This window comes from Phodopus roborovskii, unplaced genomic scaffold (assembly GCF_943737965.1).
Source record: "Phodopus roborovskii unplaced genomic scaffold, PHOROB, whole genome shotgun sequence".
Taxonomy (NCBI): Eukaryota; Metazoa; Chordata; class Mammalia; order Rodentia; family Cricetidae; genus Phodopus; species Phodopus roborovskii.
Window position 1 is genome coordinate 7,279,499 of NW_026126547.1, and position 13,340 is coordinate 7,292,838.

The following is a 13,340-nucleotide window of genomic DNA, read 5'->3' on the forward strand; positions in this document are numbered from 1 at the left end:
AAGCTGTATGGGTTTCAAGCTTATTGTAAATGCTGCCATTGAGCTTGAAATGATATTGTGGGCAACATTTTGACCTTAGCAACCAACATAATCAATCTCCTACTGTCAGAGAACGAAAGCATAAATGGTAAGAAAAGCCCTGAAGTTTTATGAACAGTAATATAATGGAAGAATCAAAAAAGTTCTTAAAATAAATCATAGACCAGCAAATACTCCTACAAACCAATGTCTTACTTTTATATATAAACTTATCTACATATTATAGAAACAAAGAGATATCATGGTTGTATTTTATACCAACTTTTATTGATCTATATCTGAGAGAAATGTGTATTTATATTGTTTGCAATAAGTAACACACCATTTGAGAATTTAGAGGTAGTTCCTTTGAAACACAAGTGTTTGGCTCTTTTAAGGTGTGGTGAGAGTTGTATTTATTTAACTTAAAGATGAAATGGTAGAGAGGCAGTAGTTTGGTTTTATGTGAATTCAAGATGGAATGTCCTTTCCTAATTTTGTCTTTCTGTTGTAATTAGCCTTCTGATTCCCAGACAGGCAAAGTCTGTGAGGAGGAAAATGAGGGAGTCAGACAGCATGAAACACAATACTGAATTCTTGAAACAATTCACTTGTGAAAATTTTCACAACTAATTTGACAACAACCTGACCTGGTCATAGAAATAATATCATTGTCTTATTCATCTTCTTTGATGCATTTTGAAGATTTAAATACTTTTACCTCTTGGCTTATCAATTAAATTGTACTACTTTTCAAATGTTTGTACTATTTAAGATATATGTACTTTTTTGTAAGAACATAGCAAAAGAATTTAACTTTTCTCCACATCTCTTAGACACTGATTATTTCTCCTCTTCCATATTGTTATCTTATTTTCTTTTTTTCCTCCTCTCTTCTTCCTCTCTCCTTTCTTTTACATTCATCATCATTTGTCGTTATAGATGAAGAAACCAAGGCCTTTCTCATGTTAAGCAAGATCTCTGTTGCTGAGTTGCAGTTTAGGGCGGATATTGTTTTTGAATGGCAAGAATAGTGAGTAAAACACATACTTTTCTTTCTCTTTGTGCCCTTAGGTAAGAGACCCAGTAGATCAACTTAGGTGAGGTCATTGATCACTGTTAAAAGAGCAGCCATCAGGCGAGTTAATAGCGGCATTTTAGTTCCAAAAAAACATAATTCCAGTTAAGCAATTCCCAAACAGAACAAATATGTCCAGTTTCCTAAACCATACCACATTTGTATAACTTAAGCTATACTCCAATTAATAAATAAAATACCATCCCATTTAAACAACAGTTAAATGACTCTTAGATGAGGTAATTTCTTTATAGATTACATCATACTTTACTTATTTTTGTGCTTAATATCCTTTGCTCATTGTTCTATAAGCTATATATGTGTTATTGCTTTGTAATAATTTAAAATATTCTACCCAGTGAGATTTATTTTTTTTCTGGAATCTTATGCTTGGCTTTTCTTTGTTTTTCAAGTATTTAATAGTGTTCTTCTTATATTTGTTAGATTGTATTCATTTGTGTTACAATTTTCTGAATGGTTATGCATGTTTGAAAATATTTTTTTCTCCTTGTACTGTAACATTTCACTACTTCTTAACATAGGGAACATTGTCATAATTTAATATTAAATTATTGACTTTGCCATAATGTGGAGTATGTCAGTATGGTGGATACATCTGCATTATTCCACTCTGCTCCTTTCACTATAACAGCATTGGTTTATAAACCTGTTGTAAAACTGAAACAAAAATGTAAGGACATTATTGGAAAGTTAATTCTGCATTCTTATTGGATTTGACCTTATTTCCACTCATGTTCCTTTTATGGATTGTGACCAAATGTGAGACAGCACATAACACTAATCACTATGATTGAAGAATCCTTGTTTCTCGGTTTTCCTTCACTGTTTGTTACCTCAATAGTTTTGTTGAATACAACTCAGGTATCTTGTACATTGTCTCTCAGTTGGGACTGACTGGTTGTCTTCTCATTTTGAGGACAATTATAAATTATCAGAGAAGCGTCCAGTCTGAGTAGCCTTACAACAATACTGGGATAACTGGGATATGCAACAAATGTGGGCACTGTCCTTAATGAAAAATCTGAAGTCCAATCTATTTTTTCACTCTATGTTTTGGAAGTGAGTTGCCAAGTTTAGTCTACAATCAAGGGAGGAGAGAAAGTGTTATCTTACCACTGAGAGGAAATGACATATATTATATAGAATTACATTTGCTAACATTGCAAATCATCTTTTTATGGTATTGTATGTTCAGAATAATTTTATTTAAGATGTAATTCTATGCTAGTACTATGTATTTTTACGTACAGCTTTAACTTTTCACTCATGTTGACTCACTTTTTGTGTGTACATTTTGGCAGAAGATAATAAATACACACACATACACACATGTACATGTACACATACATACACACACATGCACTGGTGCGATAGCTGTCTGTCTGTGTGCATTTATTTTATGTTGGCATATTGTCACCCTATTCATCTGAGTATCAGCTGTTTCATCAAGACACTCAAGTTTGAATACTTCGGAATAATTACTTAGGAAGCAGTTTTGCATACTGTTTTAATGATAGTCAATAGCATATCACTACTTCATGATCTTTCAGGAGGTTTGATTTTAATCAATTAAGTTTACAACAAATAGTTTGTTTTTCTTTACACTTTTTTATTAATATGTTTTCTTATTTTACATTTAGATCCCAGTTCCCCCTCCCTCTCATCTTCCCATGTCCCCTAACCCATATTTCATCCCAATCTCCACACACTCCATCTGGAGAGTGAGGCCTTCCAGGAGGGAGCATCAAAATATCAAGTCATTTGGGGTAGGGTCTAGGCCCTCCCTGTGTCTCTAGGCTAAGGGAATATCTCTTCATGGGGGAATGTGCTCCTGAAGTCCTTTCCTGCACACCAGGGATACATCCTGGTTCCACTGTCAGAGGTTCCTATGTCTTCAAACTAAGACCTAAATCAGGGGGTCTAGGTCTGTAGAATGCTGGTTTCCCAGCTATCAGTCTAGGGTCCATGAGCTCCCCCTTTTTCATGTCAGCTGTCTGTGGGTTTCTCCAGTCTGGTCTTGATCCTTTTGCTCATTACTTCTCCCTCTGCAACTGTATTCCAGGAGTTCACCTCAGTGTTTAGCTGTGGGTGTCTTTTTCTGCTTCCATCAGCTACTAGATGAGGGCTCTATGATGACATGTAAGTTAGTTATTCATCTCATTATCAGGGAAGGGCATTTTAGGTAGCCGCCCCACCATTGCTTAGATTACTAGTTGGGGTCAACATTGTAGGTGTTTGGGCATTTCTCTAGTGCCTATAGTGGCTCCCTCTATTATGGTATCTCTTTTCTTGCTCTCATCTATTTCTTCCCTGACTCAATCTTCCTGGTCCCTCATATTCTCCTCCTCCCTTCTCTTCTCCTCTTCTCTTTTACCTAACTCCCTCTCCTTTCACTGCTTTCTCCTCCTTCTCACCTCCAAATATGCTCAGGAGATATTGTCCCTTTCCCTTTGTGTGTGGGAACTTGTATGATTCTCTTAGGGTCCTCCTTGCATCCTAGCCTCTCTGGAGATATGATTTGTAGGCTGATAATCCTTTGTTTTGTATTTAAAATCCATATATGAGTGAGCACATACCATGTTCCTCTTTTTTTGACTGGGTTACCTCCCTCAGGATGCTTTCTTTAAGTTCCATCCCTATAGTTTTAAACATAAATTCTAAGTACTCAATCTTAATCATTTGGACTCAGTGAGTCATATGTTTTCTATATGAAATGCTGGGAGCAATAATAATTCTCACAACATTGGTGTGAATAACAGTTAAAAGTGAAAGCTCAAAGCACATGGAAGGATTCTGTGTACACTGCAAGTATTTATTATTGATGATTATCATCAAATTCTAATGTGGTAACTGAACATACAATTTAAAGATCTCATTTTGTTGACTAATCTTTTGATTTATTCTAGAAAAATAAAAAATTTTCTATTGTATGTTAAATTTTATCAATCTGTTTGCAATTTCTTTTAATTATATATTTTGAGATTGTAATTTAGGTGCATAATACACTTTGAATAACTTTGTCATAAATTTTGAAATATATGCTTAGCGTAGTAATGGATTTTTAAAAACTTCTTTTCCTCAGAGGCAATGTATTTTCTCTGTGTATTCTCTTAGATAGAGCATTTGTATTCATTTTCTTTCTTTGTATTCATTTGATATATATATATATATATATATATATATATATATATAATTTTCTAGCATTTCTGCTACATTGTATTCAATTTCCTTGAAAGAAAATTAAAATACACCTTAGCCCATCCAAACTGAAAGTCTGTATTCTCCAGTATGCTGTATTAATAATTAGGCAAAATGTGCTTAGCACATATTTCTATATTTTTATTTGTATTTTTCGTTTTATTTAAGTAAATGTTTGTCCTATCTCTGACTTCTTATAAAATAATAATGAGCACCTTTTTCTTATGTTATTTTTCAGTCTGAATTTACAAATCATCATGTTTCTACTACCTAGATTGCCAATGTTTTACAAATATCATTCATGCAGTCTAAAGTTAATGAACTTCTGTACTTTGTTCAAATATGAAACTCTTTGAAGGATTCAGCAGAATCAACACTTCTGCTTTTCAACACTTTTGAATAATTTGTATGAACTTCTAAATTAGAAATATTGGATGTAATGAGTCTCTTTTTAGGTTAATACTTAAGTAACAAATTTGGTCCCTGTTAATTCTTCTCTAATTGTTTTTATAACTCATTTTAAGTAGTATTCTGGGTGATCTCCATATGTATCTCCATTCTAGACTGAGAAGACATGTTTTTTGGAAAGGTATGAGCATTTGCTTTTCTAAGAGAGATTTCTTGTTATCTGACAATTTACAGGTATTCTTATTCCATTTCTGTGTTAATCTCTGGTCTTTAATTTAAATGGCATTTTTAAATGAATAATTTAAATTTACCATTCAAGAATAAGCCAAATGTTTTCATAGTGTCCGCATATTCATCTTTAGGTTCCAGATGGAGATGATTTAAAGTTCACCCAGTCACACCTGCCTACAGAGTACTTATTCTCCTGGCTTGCAAAATCATAGATTGTTTATGCATATTTGTCACATTGACATGAAGGTAAACATACACAATGCAATTATGTTGCCCATTTTTGTTTGGCTTCCTTCATTCTACATTATATTTGAGAGATTCATTCATGCCAGTGCATTATAATCATTTATTCCTGTTGCTATCTTTTCTATTTTAAAAACATATCAGAGTCTATTTATTCATTCCACTGTCAGATTTTGTAATGTATTATTCAATTTTTCTTTGTTATAAAATATATTCACTGTAATTATGAAGAAATATTACTCAATGAAATGAAAAAGAAAATAATGTGCATGTTCCATATCATTTTTCTCTTTTTAAATCATTGACAAGAAAGCAAAATTGTGTGGATGTCAACTTAGAACACAGAATATTTAATCAAATCAGATGTTCTGAGAGGAACTAAAGGCAGTTCCATGAAAGGGAAGGTGAGTTATTTTAATGGTTTTTATAATGAGAGGCTTCTCCCCAATAGATGGATCTCTTAGGGAATATCTCAGAGGATAAGAGTCATTGGAATACTCCTTTGGTACTGGGTCATTTCCTAGAACAATCTATGTGTCTTTCCCTTCCCTATTGTTCCTAATGTTAAAGGCTTTCCATCTGCACACATCAGTTACCATGTCTAAGATCATGAAGCCAAACATCCATGGAGTAGACACTTAGAAACAATGAGCACAATCAGCCTTTCCATAAGCAAGTACTTTTTGTCAGATCCACAGTCAAGGGAAGAGGAACTAAGCAGGGTTATTACCTGCATGCTACTTGATGTCATGAGTAAGAGTAAGATGATATTGTACATATTGGCATACAGAGCTTAGTTCATCCAAAAATCTACCTCCAGGCATTAAGACCCTTTAGAGTCTGACTCCAGTGTTGCCTCACTGTAATCCAAGCATCTGAAGTCTGAGACAGGAGGATGCCAAGTATGGTTATATTCTGAGGGATGTAGCAAGATGTGTCCAGAGAGAGAGAGAGAGAGAGAGAGAGAGAGAGAGAGAGAGAGAGAGAGAGAGAGAGAGAGAGAGAGAAAGGAGAAACAGAGGCAGAGACACAAGGAGAGACACACAAAGACAGAAAGCAGAAGAGGAGGAGGAGGAAGGAAGGAAGGAGGCACACTACAAAATTTAGTAGCACTTGATGATTAGATGAGTGAAAAAGCTGTTTTTACCTATATTCCCCACATATTTGTGCTTGATTTATATAACGCTGATGGTTCTTTACATAGACTTTGTACACAGAGATGAATAGAAGGAAATTGGTCTGAAAAACTCTACCAAGGAACTCCTACAGAAGATAAACACCATTGAAAATTAGCAAGATACATGATTAAATAAAAATAAATGAATAAAAATCAGTAGCCCTACTATTGCCTACTGAGAAAGCCATGGCTGAGAAAGAATCAGAAAAACATCACCCTTTACAATAGCCACAAACAATATAAAATGTCTTGGGGTAATGCTAACCAAACAAGTGAAAGATCTATATAGCAAGACCTTTGTGTCTTTAAAGAAAGAAATCAAAGGAGATACCAGAAAATGGAAGATCTCCCATGCTCTTGGATAGGTAGGATCAAGATAGTAAAACTGGCAATCTTGCCAAAAGCAATCTATAGATTCAATGCAATACCCATCAAAATCCCAGCACAATTCTTCACAGACCTGGAAAGAACAATCCTCAACTTTGTATATAAAAACAAAAGACACAGGATAGCCAAAACAACTGTGTGCAATAAAGGAACTTCCATGGGCATCACCATCCCTGTCTTCAAACTCTATTATAGTGCTATAGTCCTGAAAACAGCTTGGTATTGGCACAAAAATAGACAGATAGACCAATGGAATCAAATTGAAAATCGTACAAACCTACAAACAAACCTACAAACACCTGAGTTTTGACAAAGAAGCTAAATACAATGGAGAAAAGGAAATAATCTTCAATAAATGGTGCTGGCATAACAGGATCATGGTTTGTAGAAGACTGCAGATACATCCATATCTATCACCACGCACAAAATTTAAGTCTAAATGGATTAAAGACCTCAACATATATTCAGCCACACTGAACCTCTTAGAGAAAGTAGAAGGTACCTTGAACTAATTGGTATAGGAGACTGCTTCCTGAACACCAGTAGCACAGACACTGAGATAAACAATTAATAAATGGGACCTCTTCAATCTTCAAACTTAAAAGCTTCTGCAAGGCAAAGGACACACTCAATAAGGCCAAAAGGCAACCCACAGACTAGAAAAAAGTCATCACCAACCCCACATCTGATAGAGGGCTGATCTCCAAAGAATAAAAAAAAAAAAAAGAACTAAAGAAACTAGTCACAAAAACACCAGATAAACCTATTAAAAATTGGGGTACAGGACTGAATATAGAATTCTCAATAGAGAAATCCAAAATGGCTAAAACACCCTTAAGAAAGGGCTAACCTTCCTTAACCAAAAGAGAAGTGCAAATCAAAACAACTCGGAGATAGCATCTTGCTCCTGTCAGAATAACTAAAATCAGAAACATCAATGACATCTTATACTGGAGAGGATGTGGAGAATCTAGAACACTCCTCCACTTCTGGTAGGGTGTAAACTTTTACAGCCATTTTAGAGATCCGAATGTCAGTTCCTCAGGAAAATGGGAATCAGTTTACCACAGGACCGGAAATTCTACTCTTAGGCATAAACCTAAATGATTCACATCCATGCAACAAAGACATGTTCAACTATGTTCATAGCAGCATTATTTGTAGTAGTAAGAACCTAGAAGCAACCTAGATGCCCCTCACCTAAGGAATGGATAAAGTATGGTACATTTACACAATGGAATACTACTCTGTGGAGAAAAACAATGGAATCTTAAAATTCGCAGGCAAGAAGATGGAACTTTAAGAAACCCTCCTAAGTGAGGTAACCCAGTCACAAAAGAGGAACATGGTATGATTAGCATTTATATTTGTCAAAACTCTGTGCTATTATAGTTAGTGTTTGTTAATCAAATATCATAAAAATGCTACCATAAATGTAATGACTTAACAATCTCAATACATGTACTGACCACCACGTGAACAGGGAGCAAAAATAATTAGCAATTGTGCTGATTTAGATTGTCATTTTATACAGTGCAAAATTTCAATGTAACAAACTATATGATGTAAATGGAATATCGTGTGTGTGTGTGTGTGTGTGTGTGTGTGTGTGTGTGTGTGTGAGTGAGAGAGAGAGAGAGAGAGAGAGAGAAATAGAGAGAGAGTGTGTATGTGTTTGGAATTGCAGGAAGAAGAGGCAAAGGAAAGGGGTAAAAGACATCTAAACAGGGAGGAAGTTAGATTTCAAGGACAGGAAATTTACAGTAGAAATTTAAGTAAATATGAGAGTGTATTCTAGCATATCTGTGGGACTCTTGTTTGATACATATCATAATAGACTTTTGATTGATATAGCAATAGATCTTACTGAAAGGCTGAACATATAGGAAATATAATCAAATACAACACAAGGAATGAATACAACTAAGTTAAGGTAGACAATAAACTCAAAATTGACATGAAAAATGAAATATATTTTATTAACCAAATAAGATATGTGTCTACATGTTCAATTCTTTTGAAGTTAGATCAGCAAACAGTAAGGAAAAACCTCTAAAAATAAATTGGGAAACTGTCAAATAGCAATGATAAATGTTAACATCTCTCCTCATGGATCTCTAATGTAGAAAACATACCATTAAAAAAAACTGGAATTAATAATGTCCTTGGGCCATGGTTACTTATTTAAAAAAAGAAAAAAGTTAAAAGAGGAAAAGCCTATTACCATCTTTAAAAAAAGAAGAATTGGCCTTTGATAGCGACAAATAACATTGCTGTAAACTAAATTCAGGGACTGTAAGGTAGGGTAAAAAACAGGGAAAATTTTAAGGACCTGAAAACAAATATGATTCTGCCATCCTATATTTTGATTGAAATTCCTCTGCAGCTGACCGTCAAGAATTCCAACAAAATTAATGACATTTCCTGCATAGGTTTACAACTTAGAGACAATATTCCTTCTTTTTTTCATTCATTAATTAATTAATCGTATTTTACATTCCAACCACAGCTCTCCCTCCTACCCATCCTACTACATTTCATCTTTATAAAGACATATCAAAGAAGAATGATAAATAACTTTGTCATACTTAAGGTCTAGATATTTATAACTTTTCTGATATTTTTGCTGTAACCTGCTGCAGTTTTCTAGGAATCTCCCCAAGTATACCATTTATAGCAAACCATACGTCTTAACTTCATAACTTTCTTATATAAACATCATGCCCCATAGTCTGATTTTACATCATCCAAGGCAACTTAAGAGCTCTAGAATCTCACTGAAATAATTGGAGAGAAAGATTCTTGCAAACATTTTGAGTTGTAACTTGGGAGACACCAAAATGGTGTATGTATGTATGTATGTATGTATGTATGTATGTATATATATATATATATATATATATATATAATTGTATCTTTGATAAGCAAATATAACCCACTTGATAACACCATAGTCATTCTGTACTGGCCATTTTGTACCATACTTTACTGGTATGCCTTTCTTTTTACTTTCTAAGTCTGCTTACAAATTCAGTCTCACGATGTTTTATGTAGCAAAGTCATGGACCTCTTTTACCTTAGTGGCTATCCTTAAAAGATAAACTTCTTGGGCTTCTACTGACTGTTCCTTGCAATTATGGGCTATGTCTCCAGCTGCAGCATCACCGGCCTCTTTCAGGGTTCATCCCAGACACAGCTGAATAATCATTTTAGTTTTTCCCAACTGAAACTCATCGATTCAACTTTAATATTTTGACTTATGCATCTTTTATTTCTTTTCTCTTTTATTTTCTTGCCAGACACTCATACAATATTTAATAAGTGTCACAAGGACCAAAGGAGAAAGACCAAACAAAGATTTTCACATATCATTCTAGAGAAGAAAGAACAGCATGGAGCTTACCTGTGAACACAATCCCCATGAGGACCGATGGGCCAATGTTTTAAGCCTTAAGTTGTAGGCAGGACCCTGCTGAAGCTACTACCCTGACATAACACAGGCTGAAGTTAATTTTGTTGAATAAAACATTCTGAATCCAAAGAAAATACTTAACAATTCTCCACACTCATTTGATCCTGAAATTCTGTGGGTGTTGCATGCAGTTCTATTTTGTCTGATTTCTATGAAACTGGGAGGATCTGGGAAGGGAAATGTGGAGGCTCATAAAATATTGTATTATAAGGTTGATTTCACAGCCTCAAAAGTTTCTCTTTGTGAAACCCTTCTCTTTCTTTTAATAGAAATTTGATTTTTCTCTTGAAAATACATCCCCAAAACAGTTTCCCCTCCCTTTACTCCTTCCAGCCCCTGAACACAAGTTGCTCTCTGGATACACTCCCTTTCCATCTCCTTTCAGAAGAGCAAAGGCATCCAAAAGACAATAACCAAACACAACAAAACCAAGTACAATAAGACAAGGCAAAAGCACTCACACTGAGCTTGAACTAAGCAACCCAAGAAGAGGAAAAGTGTCCCAAGAGCAGGCAAACAAGTGAAACATACATGGCTCCCACTTATGATTCCCACAAAAACACCAACCTAACAGCCACAGTATATACACAGAAGACCTGGTACAGACCACTGTATGTCCCCTGCTTGCCATGTCAGTCACTGTGAGGTCATATGAGCTCTGCTCAGTTGACTGGTGGGTCTTAGTTTAATCAACTTTACCAGCTCTGTTCTCCTGGTGTCATCTATCCCCTCTGACACCTACAATAGTCCCCAACACCTTGGGTGTCCCTGAGCTCCTCGGGGAGGATCCAGATGTAGAACTTGAATATATAGATTTCCAACACCATAGAGATGAGAACTTAGAGTTGAGAGGCTTCTTGAAGGTACAAGTTGACTTGTCCACTTGCAATGAGCTATGTGAATGTTGTCTTCAGCAATAAGTCCCACTTTAGTTTTGAAGAGAATAGTCCTCTGTCCTTGCTTCAGCCTGGGTTGTTTTCTTCACAGGAACTTCTTGACCAACAATTGAATTGAATGAAACCCAGTTCCAGCATTGGTGGTATTATCTGGCTATAAGAGATAGCCAGCACATACTCCATACCCCCCATTACTAAAAGTACTCACTAGGGTCAGCTTCATAGGATCAAGGAAATTTCCACTTCATAAAGTTTCCACACTATCCCTGCCTGCCCCAGCACACCCCTGATTACAGTAGTCTCTCTATGAACTCTTACTTCATTCCACCCCTATCTGATCCATCCTTGATCCATCCTGCTCCTATCCGTAGCTGCCACAAATCTGTTCATAAGATCTTTACCTAATTTCTCTGAGTTAGTTATCATTTACTTAATGGTTAATATCCACATATAAGTTAATGCATCCCATATTTTTTCTTTCTGGATGTGGATCACTACAATCGGGATGAGTTTTTTCCCTAATTCCATTTCATTTAACTGCAGATGTCATTTTTTTTCTACCACTGGAGTAATACTCCATCATGTAAATGCACCACATTGTCTTTATCAATTCTTAGGTTGAAGGACATCTAGGTTGCTTCCAGATTCTGGCTAGTATTAATAAAGCAGCTATGACTAGTTCAGCAAGTGTCCTTATGGTAGGATGCAGTGTCTTATGGGTACATTCTCAAGAGTAGCACAGCCGAGGAACTACCATATAGATTTCCACAGTGGCTATATGATAAAAGATAGATTCCACATAGAACTTTAGACTAACAATGATAGGATAGATGACAGATTTCTATAACTTTCCAAATACAAATAAACTAAATATTATAACTGTAATTCTTACTCAATACCTGCTTTGTTCTATGTAATTTTACAATGGTAAAGATAAACCTTTCCTTGATAGAAAAGGGGAAATAATGTTGAATGTCTCTCTGTATGCTGTGAATATTTTATTACTATTGGTTAATTAAAAAGCTGATTTGGCCAATAGCTGGGCAGATTTCCAGGCAGAAAATCCAAGTAGAGATACAGGGAGAAAAGGGGCATGCTCAGAGGCATGCCAAAGGAGAAATGTCTGAGTATCACTGGTAAGCCCCAGGGCATGCAGTGAAACACAGATTAACTAAATGGGCTAATTTATATGTAAGAGCTAGTTAATAATAAGCCTGTGCTAAAAGGCCTAACAGTTTTCAATTAATGTAAAGTCTCTGAGTGGTTATTTGGCAAGTGGCAAGCAAAAGAAAAATGTGCAGTTACAGCTGTATGTTTTAACTCCCAACAATGCAGGAGTATTCCACTTGTTCCATATCCTAGTCAACATGAGCTGTCATTGTGTTATGGATTTTAATCACTTTGACAGATGTAACATGTCATCTCAGAGTCATTTTGATTTGTATTTTCCTGATGACTAAGGATATTAAACATTTTTAAGTCCTCTATTAGATGTGGAATTGGTAAAAATCTTTCCCCATTCTGTAGGCTACTAGTTTGTCCTATTAATGATGTTCTTAGCTACAGAAACTTTTCAATTTCGTGAGGTTCCATTCATTAATTGTTGATCTTAGTGCCTGTACATTTGGTATTCTGTTCAGAAAGTCATCTCCAGTGCCCACGCCTTCAAAGTTATTCCTCACTTTTTGTTTGAGCAAGTTCAGTGTATCTGGTATGATGTTGAGATTTTTGATATACTTGGACTTGTGTTTTGTGCAGGATGATAAGTCTGGATCTATTTCCATTTTTCTACATACAGATATGTTGTAGGACCTGTAGGACCATTTGTTAAAGATGCTGTTTTTGTTTGTTTGCTTGCTTTTTCCCAATATGTGTTGTCAACAATCAGGTGTCCATAGGTACGTCTAGGTCTTCAATTCAATGAAATTGATTAACATGTCTGTTTTCATATGATAGTCAAGTATGTTATTTAGTATTATATCTCTGTATTAAAATTTAAAATCGGAGATAGTGATACCTCTAGGTATGCTTTTATTGTTCAGGATTGTTTTATGTAGCCTGGGTTTTGTTTTTCTATGAAGTTGGCAATTGTAATTTTAAGGTCTTTCAAAATTATGTTGGAGTTTTCATAGGGTTAGATATGAATCTGTACATTGTTTTTGGTAGGATGGCTATGTGTACTATGTTAATCCTACTGATCAATGTGCATGG